The following is a 22,951-nucleotide window of genomic DNA, read 5'->3' as shown; positions in this document are numbered from 1 at the left end:
TCGCGACCGGAGGCCTCACATCCTTTGAAAACTCGAGAGGTCTGCGGAGATCAATGCTTCCAAAGGAGACGATGCCTGACTCCTCTTGAAAATGGATAGGAGTCCCAGGATCCCTGTGGCTCGTCGAAAGGGACCCTGGGTCTCCCGACTCACGTGGAGACGCGTCCCAATTGCCATGCCAAGACTCGAGGAGAATCCCGACGTGTCCCTCGCACCTAGGCACGAGTCCTGACATCGCTGAACAAACACGTGTCTGGAAGGGCCCTCCCCGTTGTAAGTCGAGAATATACCCCAGGTTCCGGCCGCAACTCGAGAAAAACCATGAGACTTCCCCCTCACGGCGAGATGAGGCCCGATTCACCTGCATTGCGTGCAGAGCAATTCCGAGTTCCGAATCAAACGTGAAAGGAACCTTGATTTCCTTGTTGGCACTCCAGATAAAACCCAAGATCACTGTCTCAAGTCTAGAGGGATCCTGAGGTCACTGGAGCAACACGAAAGAGCTCCGTGGACCCCAAATCAACTCGAGATGAGAGCTTAGTCCCTGGCTTCGACTCAAGAGGAATACCAACTTTCCACAAGCACCTCAAGAGGAGGCTTCTCTCAGCAACAGGTATTTGAGAGGGACCCTGAGTTTGTGGCCTCAGGTGGAATGGACACTGAGATGCTCTGACTCAAAGTAAGGCCGGATATCCCTGCAGTGAATTGAATGCAGGCTCGTCTTGCATCTCCCAAGACGAAGGGATGTCTGAATCCCCTGTGGAGACCACAGAGAAAGACCTAGTCCTCCGCCTCAACCCGACCGGAGGCGTCACATCCTTTGAAAACTCGAGAGGACCGCGGAGATCAATGCTTCCAAAGGAGACGATGCCTGACTCCTCTTGAAAATGGATAGGAGTTCCAGGACTCCTGTGTAACTTGGAAAGGGATACTGGGTCTCCCGCCTCACGTGGAGACGCGTCCCAATTGCCATGCCAAGACTCGAGGAGAATCCCGAGGTGTCCCTCGCACGTAGGCAGGAGTCCTGACGTCACTGAACAAACACGTGTCTGGAAGGGCCCTCCCCGTCGTAACTCGAGAATATACCCCGGTTCCGGCCGCAACTAGAGAAAAACCATGAGACTTCCACCTCGACACGTGATGAGGCCCGATTCGCCTGCACTGGGTGCAGAGCAATTCCGTGTTCCACATCAAACGTGAAAGGAGCCTTGATTTCCTTCATGGCGCTGCAGAGAAAACCCAAGATCCCTGTCTCAAGTCTACAGGGATCCTGAGGTCACTGGAGCAACACGAAAAGGCTGCGTGGACCCCAAATCAACTCGAGATGAGAGCTTAGTCCCTGGCTTCGACTCAAGAGGAATACCAACTTTCCACAAGCACCTCAAGAGGAGGCTTCTCTCAGCTACAGGTATTTGAGAGGGACCCTGAGTTTATGGCATCAAGTGGAATGGACACCGAGATGCTCTGACTCGAAGTAAAGCCGGATATCCCACCAGTGAATTAAATGCATTCTCGTCTTGCATCTGCCAAGAGGAAGGGATGTCTGAATCCCCTGTGGAGACCACAGAGAAAGACCTAGTTCTCCGCCTGATCATGACCGGAGGCCTCACATCCTTTGAAAACTCGAGAGGTCCGCGGAGATCAATGCTTCCAAAGGAGACAATGCCTGACTCCTCTTGAAAATGGATAGGAGTCCCAGGATCCCTGTGGCACGGGGAAAGGGACCCTGGGTTTCCCGCCTCACGTGGAGACGCGTCCCAATTGCCATGCCAAGATTCGAGGAGATACCCGAGGTGTCCCTCGCACCTAGGCAGGAGTCCTGACGTCGCTGAACAAACACGTGTCGAGAAGGGCCCTCCCCGTCGTAACTCGAGAATATACCCCAGATTCCAGCCGCAACTCGAGAAAAACCATGAGACTTCCCCCTCGCCGCGAGATGAGGCCCGATTCCCCTGCACTGCGTGCAGAGCAATTCCGTGTTCCACATCAAACGTGTAAGGAGCCTTGATTTCTTTCATGGCACTCCAGAGAAAACCCAAGATTACTGTCTCAAGAATAGAGGTATCCTGAGGTCACTGGAGCAACACGAAAGGGCTCCGTGGACCCCAAATCAACTCGAGATGAGAGCTTAGTCCCTGGCTTCGACTCAAGAGGAATACCAAGTTTCCACAAGCACCTCAAGAGGAGGCTTCTCTCAGCTACAGGTATGTGAGAGGTACCTGGAATTTGTGGCCTCAAGTGGAATGGACACCGAGAAGCTCTGACTCGAAGTAAGGCCGGATATCCCTGCAGTGAATTGAATGCAGGCTCGTCTTGCATCTCTCAAGACGAAGGGATGTCTGAATCCCCTGTGGAGACCACAGAGAAAGACCTAATTCTCTGCCTCATCGCGACCAGACGCCTCACATCCTTTGAAAACTCGAGAGGTCTTCGGAGAACAATGCTTCCAAAGTAGATGATGCCTGACTCCTCTTGAAAATGGATAGGAGTCCCAGGATCCCTGTGGCACGTGAAAACGGACCCTGGGTCTCCCGCTTCATGTGGAGACGCGTCACAATTGCCATGCCAAGACTCGAGGAGAATCCCAAGGTGTCCCTAGCACCTAGGCAGGAGTCCTGACGTCGCTGAACAAACACGTGTCTGCAAGGGCTCTCCCCGTCGTAACTCAAGAATATACCCCAGGTTCCGGCAGCAACTCGAGAAAAACCATGAGACTTCCCTCTCGCCAAGAGATGAGGCCAATTCCCCTGCACTGCGTGCAGAGCAATTCCGTTTTCCACATCAAACGAGAAAGGACCCTTGATTTCCTTGATGGCACTCAAGAGAAAACCCAAGATCACTGTCTCAAGTCTAGAGGGACCCTGAGGTCACTGTAGCAAAACGAAAGGGCTCCGTGGACCCCACATCAACTCGAGATGAGAGCTTAGTCCCTGGCTTCGACTCAAGAGGAATACCAACTTTCCACAAGCACCTCAAGAGGAGGCTTCTCTCAGCTACAGGCATGTGAGAGGAACCCTGAGTTTGTGCCCTCAAGTGGAATGGACACCGAGATGCTCTGACTCGAAGTAAGGCCGTATATCCCTGCAGTGAATTGAATGCAGGCTCGTCTTGCATCTCCCAAGATGAAGGGATGTCTGAATCCCCTGTGGAGACCACAAAGAAAGACCTAGTTCTCCGCCTCATCGCGCCCGGAGGACTCACATCCTTTGAAAACTCGAGAGGTCCGCGGAGATCAATTTTTCCAAAGGAGACGATGCCTGACTCCTCTTGAAAATGGATAGAAGTCCCAGGATCCCTGTGGCAAGTGGAAAGGGACCCTGGGTCTCCCGCCTCACGTGGAGACGCGTGCCAATTGCCATGCCAAGACTTGAGGAGAATCCCGAGGTGTCCCTCGCACCTAGGCAGGAGTCCTGAGGTCGCTGAACAAACACGTGTCTGGAAGGGCCCTCCCCGTCGTAACTCGAGAATATACCCGAGGTTCCGGCCGCAACTCGAGAAAAACCATGAGACTTCCCCCTCGCCGTGAGATGAGGCCCGATTCCCCTGCACTGTGTGCAGAGCAATTCCGTGTTCCACATCAAACATGAAAGGAGGCTTGATTTCCTTGATGGCACTCCAGAGAAAAAGCAAGATCACTGTCTCAAGTCTAGAGGGATCCTGAGGTCACTGGATAAACACGAAAGGGCTCCGTGGACCCCAAATCAACTCGAGATGAGAGCTTAGTCCCTGGCTTCGACTCAAGAGGAATACCAACTTTCCACAAGCACCTCAAGAGGAGGCTTCTCTCAGCTACAGGTATGTGAGAGGAACCCTGAGTTTGTGGCCTCAAGTGGAAAGGACACCGAAATGCTCTGACTCGAAGTAAGGCCAGATATCCCTGCAGTGAATTGAATGCAGCTCGTCTTGCATCTCCCAAGACAAAGGGATGTCTTAATCCCCTGTGGAGACCACAGACAAAGACCTAGTTCTCCGCCTCTTCGGGACCGGACGCCTGACATCCTTTGAAAACTCGAGAGGTCTGCGGAGATCAATGCTTCTAAAGTAGACGATGCCTGACTCCTCTTGAAAATAGATAGGAGTCCCAGGATCCCTGTGGCAAGTGAAAACGGACCCTGGGTCTCCCGCCTCACGTGGAGACGCGTCCCAATTGCCACGAAGACTCGAGGAGAATCCCGACGTGTCCCTAGCACCTAGGCAGGAGTCCTGACGTCGCTGAACAAACATGTGTCTGGAAGGGCTCTCCCCGTCGTAACTCAAGAATATACCACAGGTTCCGGCCGCAACTCGAGAAAAACCATGAGACTTCCCCCTCGCCGCGAGATGAGGCTCGATTCCCCTGCACTGCGTGCAGAGCAATTCCGTGTTCCACATCAAACTTGAAAGGAGCCTTGATTTCCTTGATGGCACTCCAGAGAAAACCCAAGATCACTGTCTCAAGACTAGAGGGATCCTGAGGTCACTGGAGCAACACGAAAGTGCTCCATGGACCCCAAATTAATTTGAGATGAGAGTTCTGTCCCTGGCTTCGACTCAAGTGGAATACCAACTTTCCACAAGCACCTCAAGAGGAGGCTTCTCTCAGCTACAGGTATGTGAGAGGGACCCTGAGTTTGTGGCCTCAAGTGGAATGGACACCGAGATGCTCTGACTCGAAGTAAGGCTGGATATCCCTGCAGTGAATTGAATGCAGGCTCATCTTGCATCTCCCAAGGCGAAGGGATGTCTGAATACCATGTGCAGACCACAGAGAAAGACCTAGTTCTCCGCCTCATCGTGACCGGAGGCCTCACATCCTTTGAAACCTCGAGAGGTTCGCGGAGATCAATGCTTCCAAAGGAGACGATGCCTGACTCCACGTGAAAATGGATAGGAGTCCCAGGATCCCTGTGGCACCTGGAAAGGGACCCTGCGTCTCCCGCCTCACGTGGAGAGGCATCCCAATTTCCATGCCAAGACTCGAGGAGAATCCCGAGGTGTCCCTCGCACCTAGGCAGGAGTCCTGACGTCGCTGAACAAGCACGTGTCTGGAAGGGCCCTCCCCGTCGTAACTCGAGAATATAGCCCAGGTTCCGGCCGCAACTCGAGAAAAACCATGAGACTTCCCCCTCGACGCGAGATGAGGCCCGATTCCCCTGCACTGCGTGCAGAGCAGTTCCGTGTTCCACATCAAACTTGAAAGGAGCCTTGATTTCCTTGATGGCACTCCAGAGAAAACCCAAGATCACTGTCTCAAGTCTAGAGGGATCCTGAGGTCACTGGAGCAAAGGAAAGGGCTCCGTGGACCGCTAATCAACTCGAGATGAGAGCTTAGTCCCTGGCTTCGACTCAAGAGGAATACCAACTTTCAACAAGCACCTCAAGAGGAGGCTTCTCTCAGCTACAGGTATGTGAGAGGGACCCTGAGTTTGTGGCCTCATGTGGAATGGACACCTAGATGCCCTGACTCGAAGTAAGGCTGGATATCCCTCCAGTGAATTAAATGCATTCTGGCCTTGCATCTCCCAAGACGAAGGGATGTCTGAATCCCCTGTGGAGACCACAGAGAAAGACCTAGTTCGCCGCCTCATCGCAACCGGAGGCCTCACATCCTTTGAAAACTCGAGAGGTCCGCGGAGATCAATGCTTCCAAAGCAGATGATGCCTGACTCCTCTTGAAAATGGATAGGAGTCCCAGGATCCCTGTGGCACGTGGAAGGGGACCCTGGGTGTCCCGCCTCACGTGGAGAGGCATCCCAATTGACATGCCAAGACTCGAGGAGAATCCCGTGGTGTCCCTCGCACCTAGGCAGGAGTCCTGACGTCGCTGAACAAACACGTGTCTGGAAGGGCCCTCCCCGTCGTAACTCAAGAATATACGCCAGGTTCCGGCCGCAACTCGAGAAAAATCATGAGACTCCCCCTCGCCGCAAGATGAGGCCCGATTCCCCTGCACAGCGTGCAGAGCAATTCCGAGTTCCACATCAAACGTGAAAGGAGCCTTGATTACCTTGATGGCACTCCAGAGAAAACCCAAAGTCACTGTCTCAAGTCTAGAGGGATCCTGAGGTCACTGGAGCAACAAGAAAGGGCTCCGTGGACCCAAAATCAACTCGAGATGAGAGCTTAGTCCCTGGCTTCGACGCAAGAGGAATTCCAACTTTCCACAAGCACCTCAAGAGGAGGCTTCTCTCAGCTACAGGTATGTGAGAGGGACCCTGAGTTTGTGGCCTCAAGTGGAATGGACACCGAGATGCTCTGACTCGAAGGAAGGCCGGATATCCCAGCAGTTAATTGAATGCAGGCTCGTCTTGGATCTCCCAAGCAAAGGGATGTCTGAATCCAATGTGGAGACCACAGAGAAAGCCTTAGTTCTCTGCCTCATCGCGACCGGAGGTCTCACATCCTTTGAAAATTCGAGAGGTCTGCGGAGATCAATGCTTCCAAAGGAGACGATTCCTGACTCCTCTCGAAAATGCATAGGAGTCCCAGGATCCCTGTGGCACGTGGAAAGGGACGCTGGGACTCGCGCCTCACGTGGAGACGCGTCCCAATAGCCATGCCAAGACTCGAGGAGAATCCCGAGGTGTCCCTCGCACCTAGGCAGGAGTCCTGACATCGCTGAACAAACAAATGTCTGGAAGGGCCCTCCCCGTCGTAACTCGAGAATATAGCCCAGGTTCTGCCCGCAACTCGAGAAAAACCATGAGACTTCCCCCTCGACGCGAGATGAGGCCCGATTCCCCTGCACTGCGTACAGAGCAGTTCCGTGTTCCACATCAAACTTGAAAGGAGCCTTGATTTAATTGATGGCACTCCAGAAAAACCCAAGATCACTGTGTCAAGTCTAGAGGGATCCTGAGGTCACTGGAGCAACAGGAAAGGGCTCCGTGGACCCCGAATCAACTCGAGATGAGAGCTTAGTCCCTGGCTTCGACTCAAGAGGAATACCAACTTTCCACAAGCACCTCAAGAGGAGGCTTCTCTCAGCTACAGGTATGTGAGAGGAACCCTGAGTTTGTGGCCTCAAGTGGAATGGACACCGAGATGCTCTGACTCGAAGTAAGGCCGGATATCCCTGCAGTGAATTGAATGCAGGCTCGTCTTACATCTCCCAAGACGAAGGGATGTCTGAATCCCCTGTGGAGACCACAGAGAAAGACCTAATTCTCCGCCTCATAGCGACCGGGGGCCTCACATCCTTTGAAAATTCGAGAGGTCCGCGGAGATCAATGCTTCCAAAGGAGACGATGCCTGACTCCTCTTGAAAATGGATAGGAGTCCCAGGATCCCTGTGGCACGTGGAAATGGACCCTGGGTCTCCCGCCTCACGTGGAGACGCGTCCCAATTGCCATGCCAAGACTCGAGGAGAATCCCGAGGTGTCCCTCGCACCTAGGCAGGAGTCCTGACGTCGCTGAACAAACACGTGTCTGGAAGGGCCCTTCCCATCGTAACTCGAGAATATACCCTAGGTTCCGGCCGCAACTCGAGAAAAACCATGAGACTTCCCCCTCGCCGCGAGATGAGGCCCGATTCCCCTGCCCTGCGTGCAGAGCAATTCCGTATTCCACATCAAAAGTGAAAGGAGCCTTGATTTCCTTGATGGCACTCCAGAGAAAACCCAAGATCACTGTCTCAAGTCTAGAGGGATCCTGAGGTCACTGTAGCAACACGAAAGGGCTCCGTGGACCCCAAATCAACTCGAGATGAGAGCTTAGTCCCTGGCTTCGACTCAAGAGGTATACCAACTTTCCACAAGCACCTCAAGAGGAGGCTTCTCTCAGCTACAGGTATGAGAGAGCGACCCTGAGGTTGTGGCCTCAAGTGGAATGGACACCGAGAACCTCTGACTCGAAGTTAAGCCGGATATCCCTGCAGTGAATTGAATGCAGGCTCGTCTTGCATCTCCCAAGACGAAGGGATGTCTGAATCCCCTGTGGAGACCACAGAGAAAGACCTAGTTCTCCACCTCATGGCAACCGGAAGCCTCATATCCTTTGAAAAGCCGAGAGGTCCGCGGAGATCAATGCTTACAAAGGAGACGATGGCTGACTCCTCTTGAAAATGGATAGGAGTCCCAGGATCCGTGTGGCACGTGGAAAGGGACCCTGGGTCTCCCGCCTCACGTGGAGAAGCGTCCCAATTGCCATGTCAGGACTCGAGGAGAATCCAGAGGTGTCCCTCACACCTAGGTAGGAGTCCTGACGTCGCTGAACAAACACGTGTCTGGAAGGGCCGTCCCCGTCGTAAGTCGAGAATATACCCCATGTTCCGGCCGCAACTTGATAAAAACCATAAGACATAACCCTTGCCGCGAGATGAGGCCCGATTCCCCTGCACTGCATGCAGAGCAATTCCGTGTTCCACATCAAACGTGAAAGGAGCCTTGATTTCCTCTATGGCACTCCAGAGAAAACCCAAGATGACTGTCTCAAGTCTAGAGGGATCCTGAGGTCACTGGAGCAACACGAAAGGTCTCCCTGGACCCCAAATTAACTCGAGATGAGAGCTTAGTCCCTGGCTTCGACTCAAGAGGAATACCAACTTTCCACAAGCACGTCAAGAGGAGGCTTCTCTCAGCTACAGGTATGTGAGAGGGACCCTGAGTTTGTGGCCTCAAGTGGAATGGACACCGAGATGCTCTGACTCGAAGTAAGGCCGGATATTCCTGCAGTGAATTGAATGCAGGCTCGTCTTGCATCTCCCAAGACGAAGGGATGTCTGAATCCCCTGTGGAGACCACAGAGAAGACCTAGTTCTCCACCTCTTCACGACTGGAGGCCTAACATCCTTTGAAAATTCAAGACGTCTGCGGAGATCAATGCTTCCAAAGGATACGATGCCTGACTCCTCTTGAAAATGGATAGGAGTCCCAGGATCTCTGTGGCACGTCGAAAGGGACCCTAGTTCTCCCGCCTCAAGTTGAAACGCGTCCCAAATGCCATGCCAAGTCTCGAGGAGAATCCCGAGGTATCCCTCCCACCTAGGCAGGAGTCCTGACGTCGCTGAACAAACACGTGTCTGGAAGGGCCCTCCCCTTAGTAACTCGAGAATATACCCCAGGTTCCGGCCGCAACTCGAGAAAAACCATGAGACTTCCCCCTCGCCGCGAGATGAGGCCAGATTCCCCTGCACTGCGTGCAGAGCAATTGCGTGTTCCACATCGAACGTGAAAGGAGCCTTGATTTCCTTGATGGCACTCCAGAGAAAACCCAAGATCACTGTCTCAAGTCTAGAGGGATCCTGAGGTCACTGGAGCAACACGAAAGGGCTCCGCGGACCCCAAATCAACTCGAGATGAGAGCTTAGTCCCTGGCTTCGACTCAAGAGGAATACCAACTTTCCACAAGCACCTCAAGAGGAGGCTTCTCTCAGCTACAGGTATGTGAGAGGGCCCCTGAGTTTGTGGCCTCAAGATGAATGGACAGCGAGATGCTCTGACTCGAAGTAAGGCCGGATATCCCTGCAGTGAATTGAATGCAGGCTCGTCTTACATCTCCCAAGACGAAGGGATGTCTGAATCCCCTGTGGAGACCACAGAAAAAGAACTAGTTCTCCGCCTCATCGAGACCGGAGGCCTCACATCCTTTGAAAACTCGAGACGTCCGCGGAGATCAATGCTTCCAAAGGAGACGATGCCTGACTCCTCTTGCAAATGGATAGGAGTCCCAGGATCCCTGTGGCACGTTATAAGGGACCCTGGGTCTCCCGCCTCACGTGGAGACGCGTCCCAATTGCCATGCCAAGACTCGAGGAGAATCCCGAGGTGTCCCTCGCACCTAGGCAGGAGTCCTGACGTCGCTGAACAAACACGTTTCTGGAAGGGCCCTCCCCGTCGTAACTCGAGAATATACCACAGTTTCCGGCCGCAACTCGAGAAAAACCATGAGAATTCCCCCTCGCCGCGAGATGAGGCCCGATTCCCCTGCACTGCGTGCAGAGCAATTCCGTGTTCCACATCGAACGTGAAAGGAGAATTGATTTCCTTCATGGCACTCCAGAGAAAACCCAAGATCACTGTCTCAGGTCTAGAGGGATCCTGAGGTCACTGGAGCAACATGAAAGGGCTCCGTGGACCCCAAGTCAACTCGAGATGAGAGGTTAGTCCTTGGCTTCGACTCAAGCGGAACACCAACTTTCCACAAGCACCTCAAGAGGAGGCTTCTCTCAGCTACAGGTATGTGAGAAGGACCCTGAGTTTGTGGCCTCAAGTGGAATGGACACCGAGATGCTCTGACTCAAAGTAAGGCCGGATATCCCTGCAGTGAATTGAATGCAGGCCGTCTTGCTCTCCCAAGACGAAGGGATGTCTGAATCCCCTGTGGAGACCACAGAGAAAGAACGAATTCTCTGCCTCATCGCGACCGGAGGCCTCACATCCTTTAAAAACTCGAGAGGTCCGCAGAGATCAATGCTTCCAAAGGAGACGATGCCTGACTCCTCTTCAAAATGGATAGGAGTCCCAGGATCTCTGTGGCACGTGGAAAGGGACCCTCGGTCTCCCGCCTCACGTGGAGACGCCTCCCAATTGCCATGCCAAGACTCGAGGAGAATCCCGAGGTCCCTCGCACCTAGGCAGGAGTCCTGACGTCGCTGAACAAACACGTGTCTGGAAGTGCCCTCCCCGTCGTAACTCGAGAATATACCCCAGGTTCCGGCCGCAACTCGATAAAAACCATGAGACTTCCCCCTCGCCGCGAAATGAGGCCCGATTCCCCTGCACTGCGTGCAGAGCAATTTCGTGTTCCACATCAAACGTGAAAGAAGCCTTGATTTCCTTGAGGGCACTCCAGAGAAAACCCAAGATCACTGTCTCAAGTCTAGAGGGATCCTGAGGTAACTGGAGCAACACGAAATTTCTCCGTGGACCCCAAATCAACTCGAGATGAGAGCTCAGTCCCTGGCTTCGAATCAAGAGGAATACCAACTTTCCACAAGCACCTCAAGAGGAGGCTTCTCACAGCTACAGGTATGTGAGAGGGACCCAGAGTTTGCGGCCTCAAGTGGAATGGACACCGAGATGCTCTGACTCGAAGTAAGGCCGGATATCCCCGCAGTGAATTGAATGCAGGCTCGTCTTGCATCTCCCAAGACGAAGGGATGTCTGAATCCCCTGTGGAGACCACAGAGAATGTCCTAGTCCTCCGTCTCATCGCGACTGGAGGCCTCACATCCTTTGAAAACTCGAGAGGTATGCAGAGATCAATGCTTCCAAAGGAGACGATGCCCGACTCCTCCTGAAAATGGATAGGAGTCCCAGGATCCCTGTGGCACCTGGAAAGGTACCCTGGGTCTCCTGCCTCACGTGGAGACGCATCCCAATTGCCATGCCAAGACTCGAGGAGAATCCCGAGGTGTCCCTCGCACCTAGGCAGGAGTCCTGACGTCGCTGAACAAACACGTGTCTGCAAGGGGCCTCCCCGTCGTAACTCGAGAATATACCCCAGGTTCCGGCCGCCACTCGAGGAAAACCATGAGACTTCCCCCTCGCCGCCAGATTAGGCCCGATTCCGCTGCCCTGCGTGCAGCGCAATTCCGTATTCCACATCAAAAGTGAAAGGAGCCTTGATTTCCTTGATGGCACTCCAGAGAAAACCCAAGATCACTGTCTCTAGTCTAGAGGGATCCTGAGGTCACTGTAGCAACACGAAAGGGCTCCGAGGACCCCAAATCAACTCGAGATGAGAGCTTAGTCCCTGGCTTCGACTCAAGAGGAAAACCAACTTTCCACAAGCACCTCAAGAGGAGGTTTCTCTCAGCTACAGGTATGTGAGAGGGACCCTGAGTTTGTGGCCTCAATTGGAATGGACACCTAGATGCTCTGACTCAAAAAAGGCCGGATATCCCAATAGTGAATTGAATGCAGGCTCGCCTTGCATCTCCCAAGATGAAGGGATGTCTGAATCCCCTGTGGAGACCACAGAGAAAGACCTAATTCTCCGCCTCATAGCGACTGGGGGCCTCACATCCTTTGAAATCTCGAGAGGTCCGCGGAGATCAATGCTTCCAAAGGAGACGATGCCTGACTCCTCTTGAAAATGGATAGGAGTCCCAGGATCCCTGTGGCACGTGGCAAGGGACCCTGGGTCTCCCGCCTCACGTGGAGACGCGTCCCAATTGCCATGCCAAGACTCGAGGAGAATCCCGAGGTGTCCCTCGCACCTAGGCAGGAGTCCTGACGTCGCTGAACAAACACGTGTCTGGAAGGGCCCTCCCCGTCTTAAGTCGAGAATACACCCCAGGTTCCGGCCGCAACTCGAGAAAAACCATGAGACTTCCCCCTCGCCGCGAGATGAGGCCCGATTCCCCTGCACTGCGTGCAGAGCAATTCCGTGTTCCACATCAAACGTGAAAGGAGCCTTGATTTCCTTGATGGCACTCCAGAGAAAACCCAACATCACTGTCTCAAGTCTAGAGGGATCCTGAGGTCACTGGAGCAACAAGGAAGGGCTCCGGGGACCCCAAATCTACTCGAGATGAGAGCTTAGTCCCTGGCTTCGACTGAAGAGGAACACCAACTTTTCACAAGCACCTCAAGGGGAGGCTTCTCTCCGCTACAGGTATGTGAGAGGGACCGTGAGTTTGTGGCCTCAAGTGGAATGGACACCGAGATGCTCTGACTCGAATTAAGGCCGGATATCCCTGCAGTGAATTGAATGCAGGCTCGTCTTGCATTTCCCAAGACGAAGGGATGTCTGAATCCCCTGTGGAGACGACAAAGAAAGACCTAGTCCTCCACCTCAACGCGACCGGAGACATCACATCCTTTGAAAAATCGAGAGGTCTGCGCAGATCAATGCTTACAAAGTAGACGATGCCTGACTCCTCTTGAAAACGGATAGGATTCCCAGGATCCCTGTGGCACGTGGATTGGGACCCTGGGTCTCCCGCCTCACGTGGAGACGCATCCCAAATGCCATGCCAAGACTCGAGGAGAATCCCGAGGTGTCCCTCGCACCTAGGCAGGAGTCCTGACGTCGCTGAAGAAACACGTGTCTGGAAGGTCCCTCCCCGTCGTAACTCGAGAATATACCCAAGGTTCCAGCCGCAACTCGAGAAAAACCATGAGACTTCCCCCTCGCCGCGAGATGAGGCCCGATTCCCCTGCACTGCGTGCAGAGCAATTCCGTGTTCCACATCAAACGTTAAAGGAGACTTGATTTCCTTGATGGCACTCCAGGGAAAACCCAAAATCACTGTCTCAAGTCTAGAGGGATCCTGAGGTCACTGGAGCAACACAAAAGGGCTCCGTGGACCCCAAATCAACTCGAGATGAGATCTTAGTCCCTGGATTCGACTCAAGAGGAATACCAACTTTCCACAAGCACCTCAAGAGGAGGCTTCTCTCAGCTAAAGGTATGTGAGAGGGACCCTGAGTTTGTGGCCTCAAGTGGAATGGACACCGAGATGCTCTGACTCGAAGTAAGTCCGGATATCCCTGCAGTGAATTGAATGCAGGCTCGTCTTGCATCTCCCAAGACGAAGGGATGTCTGAATCCCCTGTGGAGACGACACAGAAAGAACTAGTCCTCAGCCTCATTGCGACCGGAGACATCACATCCTTTGAAAAATCGAGAGGTCTGCGCAGATCAATGCTTACAAAGGAGACGATGCCTGACTCCTCCTGAAAATGGATAGGATTCCCAGGATCCCTGTGGCACGTGTAAAGGGACCCTGGGTCTCCCACCTCACGTGGAGACGCGTCCCAATTGCCATGCCAAGACTCGAGGAGAATCCCGAGGTGTCCCTCGCACCTAGGCAGGAGTCCTGACGTCGCTGAACAAACACTTGTCTGGAAGGGCCCTCCCCGTCGTAACTCGAGAATATACCCCAGGTTCCGGCCGCAGCTCGAAAAAAACCATGAGCCTTCCCACTCGCTGTGAGGTGAGGCCCGATTTCCCTGCACTGCGTGCAGAGCAATTCCGGGTTCCACATCAAACGTGAAAGGAGCCTTGATTTCCTTGATGGCACTCCAGAGAAAACCCAAGATCACTGTCTCAAGTCTAGATGGATCCTGAGGTCCCTGTAGAAACACGAAAGGGCTCTGTGGACCCCAAATCAACTCGAGATGAGAGCTTAGTCCCTGGCTTCGACTCAAGAGGAAAACCAACTTTCCACAAGCACCTCAAGTGGAGGCTTCTCTCAGCTACAGGTATGTGAGAGGGACCCTGAGTTTGTGGCCTCAAGTGGAATGGACAACGAGATGCTCTGACTCGAAGTAAGGCCGGATATCCCAACAGTGAATTGAATGCCGGCTCGTCTTGCATCTCCCAAGACAAAGGGATGTCTAAATCCCGTGTGGAGACCACAGAGAAAGACCTAGTTCTCCGCCTCATCACGACCGGAGGCCTCACATCCGTTGAAAACTCGAGAGGTCCGCGGAAATCAATGCTTCCAAAGGAGACGATGCCTGACTCCTCTTGAAAATAGATAGGAGTCCCCGGATCCCTGTGGCACGTTATAAGGGACCCTGGGTCTCCCGCCTCACGTGGAGACGCATCCCAATTGCCATGCCAAGACTCGAGGAGAATCCCGAGGTGTCCTCGCACCTAGCCAGGAGTCCGGACGTCGCTGGACAAACACGTGTCGGGAAGGGCCCTCCCCTTCGTAACTCGAGAATATACCACAGGTTCCGGCCGCAACTCGAGAAAAACCATGAGAGTTCCCCCTCGCCGCGAGAAGTGTCCCGATTCCCCTGCACTGCGTGCAGAGCAAATCCGTGTTCCACATCAAACGTGAAGGGAGCCTTGATTTCCTTGATGGCACTCCAGAGAAAACCCAAGATCACTGTCTCAAGTCTAGAGGGATCCTGAGGTCACTGGAGCAACACGAAACGGCTCTGTGGACCCAAAGTCACCTCGAGATGAGAACTTAGTCCTTGGCTTCGACTCAAGATGAACACCAACTTTCCACAAGCACCTCAAGAGGAGGCTTCTCTCAGCTACAGGTATGTGAGAGGGACCCTGAGTTTGTGGCCTCAAGTGGAATGGACACCGAGATGCTCTGACTCGAAGTAAGGCCGGATATCCCTGCAGTGAATTGAATGCAGGCTCCTCTTGCATCTCCCAAGTCGAAGGGATGTCTGAATCCCCTGTGGAGACCACAGAGAAGACCTAGTCCTCCGCTTCATCGCGACCGGAGGCCTCACATCCTTTGAAACCTCGAGAGTTCCGCGGAGATCAATGCTTCCAAAGGAGACGATGCCTGACTCCTCTTGAAAATGGATAGGAGTCCTAGAATCGGTGTGGCACGTGGAAAGGGAACCTGGGTCTCCCGCCTCACGTGGAGACGCGTCCCAAATGCCATGTCAAGACTCGAGGAGAATCCCGAGGTGTCCCTCGCACCTAGGCAGGAGTCCTGACGTCGCTGAACAAGCACGTGTCTGGAAGGGCCCTCCCCATCGTAAGTCGAGAATATACCCCAGGTTCCGGCCGCAACTGGAGAAAAACAATGAGACTTCCCACTCGCCGCCAGATGTGGCCCAATTCCCCTGCACTGCGTGCAGAGCAATTCCGGGTTCCACATCAAACGTGAAAGGAGCTTTGATTTCCTTGATGGCACTCCAGAGAAAACCCAAGATCACTGTCTCAAGTCTAGATGGATCCTGAGGTCCCTGTAGAAACACGAAAGGGCTCCGTGGACCCCAAATCAACTCGAGATGAGAGCTTAGTCCCTGGCTTCAACTCAAGAGGAATACCTACTTTCCACAAGCACCTCAAGAGAAGGCTTCTCTCAGCTACAGGTATGTGAGAGGGACCCTGAGTTTGTGGCCTCAAGTGGAATGGACACCGAGATGCTCTGACTCGAAGTAAGGCCGGATATCCCTGCAGTGAATTGAATGCAGGCTCGTCTTGCATCTCCCAAGACGAAGGGATGTCTGAATCTCGTGTGGAGACCACAGAGAAAGACCTCTTTCTCCGCCTCATCGCGACCAGAAGCCTCACATCCTTTGAAAACTCGAGAGGTCCGCGGAGATCAATGCTTCCAAAGAAGACGATTCTTGAGTCCTCTAGGAAATGGATAGGATTCCCAGGATCCCTGTGGCAAGTGCAAACGGACCCTGGGTCTCCCGCCTCATGTGGAGACGCGTCCCAATTGCCATTTCAAGACTCGAGGAGAATCCCGAGTTGTACCTCGCACCTAGGCAGGACTCCTGACGTCGCTGAACAAACACGTGTCTGGAAGGGCCCTCCCCGTCGTAACTCGAGAATATACCCCAGGTTCCGGCCGCAACTCGAGAAAAACCATGAGACTTCCCCCTTGGCGCGAGATGAGGTCCGATTCCCCTGCACTGCGTGCAGAGCAATTCCGTGTTCCACATCAAACGTGAAAGGACCCTTGATTTCCTTGGTGGCACTCCAGAGAAAACCCAAGATCATTGTCTCAAGTCTAGAGGGATCCTGAGGTCACTGTAGCAACACGAAAGGGCTCCGAGGACCCCAAATCAACTCGAGATGAGAGCTTAGTCCCTGGCTTCGACTCAAGAGGAATACCAACTTTCCACAAGCACCTCAAGAGGAGGCTTCTCTCAGCTACATGTATGTGAGAGGGACCCTGTGTTTGTGGCCTCAAGTGGAATGGACACCGAGATGCTCTGACTCGAAGTAAGGCCGGATATCCCTGCAGTGAATTGAATGCAGACTCGTCTTGCATCTCCCAAGAAGAAGGGATGTCTGAATCCCGTGTGGAGACAACAGAGAAAGACCTAGTTCTCCGCCTCATCGCGACCTGAGGCCTCACATCCTTTGAAAACTCTAGAGTTCCGCGGAGATCAATGCTTCCAAAGGAGACGATGCCTGAGTCCTCTTGAAAATTGATAGGAGTCCCACGATACCTGTGGCACGTGGAAAGGGACCCGGGGTCTCCCGCCTCACGTGGAGACGCGTCCCAATTGCCATGCCAAGACTCGAGGAGAATCCCGAGGTGTCCCTCGCACCTAGGCAAGAGTCCTGACGTCGCTGAACAAACACGTGTCTGGAAGGGCCCTCCCCGTCGTAACTCGAGAATATACCCCAGGTTCCGGCCGCAGCTCGAGAAAAACCATGAGCCTTCCCACTCGCTGTGAGGTGAGGCCCGATTTCCCTGCACTGCGTGCAGAGCAATTCAGGGTTCCACATCAAACGTGAAAGGAGCCTTGATTTCCTTGATGGCACTCCAGAGAAAACCCAAGATCACTGTCTCAAGTCTAGATGGATCCTGAGGTCCCTGTAGAAACACGAAAGGGCTCCGTGGACCCCAAATCAACTCGAGATGAGGGCTTAGTCCCTGGCTTCGACTCAAGACGAATACCAACTTTCCACAAGTACCTCAAGAGGAGGCTTCTCTCAGCTACAAGTATGTGAGAGGGACCCTGAGTTTGTGGCCTCAAGTGGAATGGACACGGAGATGCTCTGACTTGAAGTAAGGCCGGATATCCCTGAGGTGAATTGAATGCAGGCTCGTCTTGCATCTCCCAAGACGAAGGGATGTCTGAATCCCCTGTGGAGACCACAGAGAAAGACCTAGTCCTCCACCTCATCGCGACCGGAGGCCTCACATCCTTTGAAAACTCGAGAGGTCCGCGGAGATCAATGCTTCCAAAGGAGACGATGCCTGACTCCTCTTGAAAATGGATAGGAGTCCCAGGATCCCTGTGGCACGTGGGAAGGAACCTGGGTCTCCCGCCTCATGTGGAGAGGAGTCCCAATTGCCATGCCAAGACTCGAGGAGAATCCCGAGGTGTCCCTCGCCCCTAGGCAGGAGTCCAGACGTCGCTGAACAAACACGTGTCTGGAAGGGCCCTCCCCGTCGTAACTCGAGAATATACCCCAGGTTCCGGCCGCAAATCGAGAAAAACCATGAGATTTCCCCCTCGCCGCGAGTTGAGGCCCGATTCCCCTGCACTGAATGCAGAGCAATTCCGTGTTCCACATCAAACGTGAAAGGAGCCTTGATTTCCTTGATGGCACTCCAGAGAAAACCCAAGATCACTGTCTCAAGTCTAGAGGGATCCTGAGGTCACTGGAGCAAAACGAAAGGGCTCCGTGCACCCCAAATCAACTCGAGATGAGAGCTTAGTCCCTGGCTTCGAGTCAAGAGGAATACCAACTTTCCACAAGCACCTCAAGAGGAGGCTTCTCTCAGCTACAGGTATGTGAGAGGGACCCTGAGTTGCTGGCCTCAAGTGGAATGGACACCGAGATGGTCTGAATCAAAGTAAGCCCGGATATCCCTGCAGTGAATTGAATGCAGGCTCGTCTTGCATCTCCCAATACGAAGGGATGTCTGAATCCCCTGTGGAGACCACAGAGAAAGACCTAGTTCTCCGCCTCATCGCGACCGGAGGCCTCACATCCTTTGAAAACTCAAAAGGTCCGCGGAGATCAATGGTTCCAAAGGAGACGATGCCTGACTCCTCTTGAAAATGGATAGGAGTCCCAGGATCCCTGTGGCACGTGGAATGGGACACTGGGTCTCCCGGCTCCCGTGGGGACGCGTCCCAATTGCCATGCCAAGACTCGAGGAGAATCCCGAGTTGTCCTCGCACCTAGGCAGGAGTCCTGACGTCGCTGAACAAACACGTGTCTGGAAGGGCCCTCCCCGTCGTAACTCGAGAATATACCCCAGGTTCCGGCCGCAACTCGAGAAAAACCATGAGACTTCCCCCTCGCCGCGAGATGAGACCCGATATCCGTGCACTGCGTGCAGAGCAATTCCGTGTTCCACATCAAACGTGAAAGGAGCCTTGATTTCCTTGATGGCACTCCAGAGAAAACCGAAGATCACTGTCTCAAGTCTAGAGGGATCCTGAGGTCACTGGAGCAAAACGAAAGGGCTCCGTGCACCCCAAATCAACTCGAGATGAGAGCTTAGACCCTGGCTTAGACTCAAGAGGAATACCAACTTTCCACAAGGACCTCAAGAGGAGGCTTCTCTCAGCTACAGGTATATTTGAGGGACCCTGAGTTTGTGGCCTCAAGTGGAATGGATAGCGAGATGCTCTGACTCGAAGTAAGGCCGGATATCCCTGCAGTGAATTGAATGCAGGCTCGTCTTGCATCTCCCAAGACGAAGGGATGTCTGAATCCCCTGTGGAGACCACAGAGAAAGACCTAATTCTCCGCCTCATAGCGACCGGGGGCCTCACATCCTTTGAAAATTCGAGAGGTCCGCGGAGATCAATGCTTCCAAAGGAGACGATGCCTGACTCCTCTTGAAAATGGATAGGAGTCCCAGGATCCCTGTGGCACGTGGAAAGGGACCCTGGGTCTCCCGCCTCACGTGGAGACGCTTCCCCATTGCCATGCCAAGACTCGAGGAGAATCCCGAGGTGTCCCTCGCACCTAGGCAGGAGTCCTGACGTCGCTGAACAAACACGTGTCTGGAAGGGCCCTCCCCATCGTAACTCGAGAATATACCCCAGGTTCCGGCCGCAACTCGAGAAAAACCATGAGATTTCCCCCTCACCGCGAGTTGAGGCCCGTTTCCTCTGCACTGCCTGCAGAGCAATTCCGTGTTCCACATCAAACGTGAAAGGAGCCTTGATTTCCTTGATGGCACTCCAGAGAAAACCCAAGATCACTGTCTCAAGTCTAGAGGGATCCTGAAGTCACTGGAGCAACACGAAATTTCCACTTGGAACCCAAATCAACTCGAGATGGGAGCTTAGTCCCTGGCTTCGACTCAAGAGGAATACCAACTTTCCATAAGCACCTCAAGAGGAGGCTTCTCTCAGCTACAGGTGTGTGAGAGGGACCCTGAGATTGTGGCCTCAAGTGGAATGGACACCGAGATGCTCTGACTCAAAGTAAGGCCGGATATCCCTGCAGTGAATTGAATGCAGGCTCGTCTTGCATCTCCCAAGACGAAGGGATGTCTGAATCCCCTGTGGAGACCACAGAGAAAGACCTAGTTCTCTGCCTCATCGCGACCGGAGGCCTCACATCCTTTGAAAACTCGAGATGTGCACGGAGATCAATGCTTCCAAAGGAAACGATGCCTGACTCCTCTTGAAAATGGATAGGAGTCCCAGGATCCCTGTGGCACGTGGAAAGGGACCCTGGGTCTCCTGCCTCACGTGGAGACGCGTCCCAATTGCCATGCCAAGACTCGAGGAGAATCCCGAGGTGTCCCTCACACATAGGCAGGAGTCCAGACGTCGCTGAACAAACACTTGTCTGGAAGGGCCCGCCCCGTCGTAACTCGATAATATACCCCAGGTTCGGGCCGCAACTCGAGAAAAACCATGAGACTTCCCCCTCGCCGCGAGATGAGGCCCTATTCCCCTGCACTGCGTGCAGAGCAATTCGCTGTTCCACATCTAACATGAAAGGAGCCTTGATTTCCTTGATGGCACTCCAGAGAAAACCCAAGACCACTGTCTCCAGTCTAGAGGGATCATGAGGTCACTGTAGCAACAGGAAAGTGTTCCGTGGACCCCAAATCAACTGGAGATGAGAGCTTAGTCCCTGGCTTCGACTCAAGAGAAATACCAACTTTCCACAAGCACCTCAAGAGGAGGCTTCTCTCAGCTACATGTATGTGAGAGGGACCCTGAGTTTGTGGCCTCAAGTGGAATGGACACCGAGATGCTCTGACTCGAAGTAAGGCCGGATATCCCTGCAGTGAATTGAATGCAGGCTCGTCTTGCATCTCCCAAGAAGAAGGGATGTCTGAATCCCCTGTGGAGACCACAGAGAAAGACCTAGTTTTCCGCCTCATCGTGACCGGAGGCCACGCATCCTTTGAAAACTCGAGAGGACTGCGGAGATCAATGCTTCCAAAGGAGACGATGCCTGACTCCTCTTGAAAATGGATAGGATTCCCAGGATCCCTTTGGCACGTGGAAAGGGACCCTGGGTCTCCCGCCTCACGTGGAGACGCGTCCCAATTGCCATGCCAAGCCTCGAGGAGAATCCCGAGGTGTCCCTCGCACCTAGGCAGGAGTCCTGTCGTCGCTGAACAAACACGGGTCTGGAAGGGCCCTCCCCGTCGTAACTCGAGAATATACCCCAGGTTTCGGCCGCAACTCGAGAAACACCATGAGACTTCCCCCTCGCCCGGCGAGATTAAGGCCGATTCCCCAGCACTGCTTGCAGACCAATTTCGTGTTCCACATCAAACATGAAAGGAGCCATGATTTCCTTGATGGCACTCCAGAGGAAACCCAAGATCACTGTCTCCAGTCTTGAGGGATCCTGAGGTCACTGGAGCAACACAAAAGGGCTCCGTGGACGATAAATCAACTCAAGATGAGAGCTTAGTCCCTAGCTTCGACTCAAGAGGAATACCAACTTTTCACAAGCACCTCAAGAGGAGGCTTCTCTCAGCTAAAGGTATGTGAGAGGGACCCTGAGTTTGTGGCCTCAAGTGGAATGGACACCGAGATGCTCTGACTCGAAGGAACGCCGGATATACCTGCAGTGAATTGAATGCAGGCTCGTCTTGCATCTCCCAAGCGAAGGGATGTCTGAATCCAATGTGGAGACCACAGAGAAAGCCTTAGTTCTCAGCCTCATCGCGACCGGAGGTCTCACATCCTTTGAAAATTCGAGAGGTCCGCGGAGATCAATGCTTCCAAAGGAGACGATTCCTGACTCCTCTCGAAAATGCATAGGAGTCCCAGGATCCCTGTGGCACGTGGAAAGGGACCCTGGGACTCGCGCCTCACGTGGAGACGCGTCCCAACAGCCATGCCAAGACTTGAGGAGAATCCCGAGGTGTCCCTCGCACCTAGGCAGGAGTCCTGACGTCGCTGAACAAGCACGTGTCTGGAAGTGCCCTCCCCTTCGTAACTCCAGAATATACCACAGGTTCGGGCCACAACCTGAGAAAAACCATGAGTCTTCCCCCTCGCCGCGGGATGAGGCCCGATTCCCCTGCACTGCGTGCAGAGCAGTTCCGTGTTCCGCATCAAACGTGAACGGAGCCTTGATTTCCTTGATTGCACTCCAGAGAAAACCCAAGATCACTGTCTCAAGTCTAGACGGATCCTGAGGTCACTGGAGCAACACGAAAGGGCTCCGTGGACCCCAAATCAACTCGAGATGAGAGCTCTGTCCCGGGCTTCCACTCAAGAGGAATACCAACTTTCCACAAGCACCTCAAGAGGAGGCTTGTCTCAGCTACAGGTATGTGAGACGGACCCTGAGTTTGTGGCCTCAAGTGGAATGGACACCGAGATGTTCTGACTCGAAGTAAGGCTGGATATCCCTGCAGTGAAGTGAATGCAGGCTCGTCTTGCATCTCCCAAGCGAAGGGATGTCTGAATCCCCTGTGGAGATCACAGAGAAAGACGGAGTTCTCGGCCTCATCGCGACCGGAGGCCTCACATCCTTTGAAAACTCGTGAGGTCCGCAGAGATCAATGCTTCTAAAGGAGACGATGCCTGACTCCTCTTGAAAATGGATAGGAGTCCCAGGATCCCTGTGGCACGTGGAAAGGGACCCTGGGTCTCCCGCCTCATGTGGAGACGTGTCCCAATGGCCATGCCAAGACTCAAGGAGAATCCTGAGGAGTCCCTCACACCTAGGCAGGAGTCCTGACGTCGCTGAACAAACACGTGTCTGGAAGGGCCCTCCCCGTCGTAACTCGAGAATATACCCCAGGTTCCGGCCGCAACTCGAGAAAAACCATGAGACTTCCCCCTCGCAACGAGATGAGGCCCAATTCCCCTGCACTGCGTGCAGAGCAATTCCGAGTTCCACATCAAACGTGAAAGGAGCCTTGATTTCCTTGATGGCACTCCAGAGAAAACCCAAGATCTCTATCTCAAGTCTAGATGGATCCTGAGGTCACTGGAGCAACACGAAAGGGCTCCGTGGACCCCAAATCAACTCGAGATTAGAGCTTAGTCCCTGGTTTCCACTCAAGAGGAATACCAACTTTCCACAAGCACCTCAAGAGGAGGCTTCTCTCAGCTACAGGTATGTGAGAGGGACCCAGAGTTTGTGGCCTCAAGCGGAATGGACACCGAGATGCTCTGACTCGAAGTA

Source organism: Dama dama, chromosome 25 (assembly GCF_033118175.1).
Source record: "Dama dama isolate Ldn47 chromosome 25, ASM3311817v1, whole genome shotgun sequence".
NCBI lineage: Eukaryota > Metazoa > Chordata > Mammalia > Artiodactyla > Cervidae > Dama > Dama dama.
This window is presented reverse-complemented; position numbering follows the sequence as displayed.